The sequence below is a fragment of the Elephantulus edwardii genome, unplaced genomic scaffold, assembly GCF_000299155.1.
Source record: "Elephantulus edwardii isolate Elephantulus edwardi_28Jun2011 unplaced genomic scaffold, EleEdw1.0 scaffold00491, whole genome shotgun sequence".
Lineage (NCBI taxonomy): Eukaryota > Metazoa > Chordata > Mammalia > Macroscelidea > Macroscelididae > Elephantulus > Elephantulus edwardii.
Genome location: NW_006400241.1, coordinates 483,502 through 485,399, shown reverse-complemented (window position 1 = coordinate 485,399; position 1,898 = coordinate 483,502). Strand labels below are relative to the sequence as shown.

The 1,898-nt window shown below is 46.5% G+C and overlaps 1 pseudogene; it reads right to left on the bottom strand.

Annotated features, from left to right (window-relative positions):
- Positions 1-606: 606 nt before the first annotated feature.
- Positions 607-1,370, bottom strand: LOC102865119 (annotated as a pseudogene).
- Positions 1,371-1,898: the final 528 nt, after the last annotated feature.

Here is a 1,898-nt window from a genome sequence, read left to right as displayed (position 1 = left end):
CCTCATTTAAAAACATCTCAAGAAGCAAAGGACTTGGCTGAAGGTCTAAGGTGTTCCTTGTGACCCAGCTCAAGATGGGATGTATGTAAATGTGAAACCTTAAGTTACTGGTTGTGGCCAGGCAGAATCAACGTCTCACAGAAGCAAGAGACACTAACTACGTCAGGAAGAGATGAGCCATTCCCCTAACCCAGTTCCTATAAAAACACCTAGCACTTCCCTTCCAGGTCTTTTAGCTTCTCATCAACTAACCATCAGAAAGCTGAAAGCAAAGGCTAAGACACATGAGGGGGAAAGGAGGGAAAGAGAAAGCACAAGTTTATCCATGCCCAGATCCTGCACACACAAAGCAGAGCTTCTCCAGAAATGAGGGCAGGTAGGTCAGATGGGGGCATTAGAGAGGGAAGTAGAAGAGTTCCTGAGGCCTGAAAAAAGAGGTAAACACATCACAGAACTAGATGAGAGTTTCATTAGACTCTAACTAAAAACAGAGAGCGGTGTGATTACAATTTCCAGCCAGTTTCCCACCACGATAGTCATGTAACAAACCAAGGCAATGTCGGTCTTGAGCCAGACTCACAGAGTCCCCTGGCCCTGGCGCTGGCCTCAGTACAGTGTCTCTGCATTGCTGCTCCGGGGCCGTTTGATCTTCTCAATATTTTTCAGTATCATGTCATGTAGAGTGACATATTGATTCCTTAGCTCTGATATGATGAGCCGAAGACTGATATATTCTTTCTCATCAATCTCTGTGACAGTGTGACGAATAGTCCTCCACATGGGGATATTTAGCTATTTTAGAAACCAATTTGGCTCTTGTAATATAATATCTAGAAATCTGATTCAGATAAGAGGCAGCTTCACTTTCCACAGTCCTTAGTTCTGCAACTGTCTCTTCCTGAATGGATACCCCAAAGTTGTTCCCATCTTCTATCCTGGGAATCAGAAGTTGTACCCACATTTTGACCGTACTGCATTTCTCAATCAGTAGCCGGATCTCAGGTTTCACTTTCTCAATAATGTCCACCAGCTGCTGGTTGCTTTTGAGCATCCCGTTGGGCATCACAAACACCTTGGTTCCTTGGAAGGCCTCTTCACATTCATCCAATCTTCGTTTCTTGTAAGTGGGACCATCCAATCCATCCTGGCTATTGGTGAGAAGAATGGGCTCAGGGACTGGGAGATTCATGTCTGAGTGGATCTGGGTGAGGTCATGGATATTTAAGATGGGTTCCTTCAAAAAACTATCAAGTTCTAATAACTTCTTTGGGAAAAAAATTGCCACCAAGTCTTCTGCCTCACTTGTGATCCACTCTGAAAGAATCAACCTTGAGCTTCACTTCCTGATCCACCTTCAGCAACTAGGCCATGGCCAGGCCAGGCTGTGTCCGTTCCACTGGAGACCCGAGGCACTGTGGGCTTCGGGGAGGGGGATGAAGGGGCGGGAGGAATCTCATCTCGGCTGCCCTCGGGACATCACTGCCTTCGCTGGTTCACTCTCTGCTCGATCGCTCCCTCCCTCCGTGCCAGCCGCCAGCCTGCCTGCTGCCTGCTAGCTCTCTCGCTCACCCTCCCCAAGACTATTAGATTTTTAAAAAGCCTGCTGTCAGGGACCTCTCCAAAGTGCTAAAGAGCAATGATGTCAGTCTAGACTAGAGACTAAGGTACACCAGATCCAGGCCATGGTCTTCACAATTACTTGCTATGCATCAGAGAGCTGGACTCTGATGACAGAAGAACTGAAACCATTGAGTCGGGTGCTGGAGAAGAGTATTAAACATACCACAGACCATCAGGAGAACAAATAAGTCTGTCTTAGGGTAAAATCAAGTTTCTCCTTGGAGACTAGGATTTTGAAGCTCCATCTTACATACACACTTTGAGAATGTGGTCAGAAG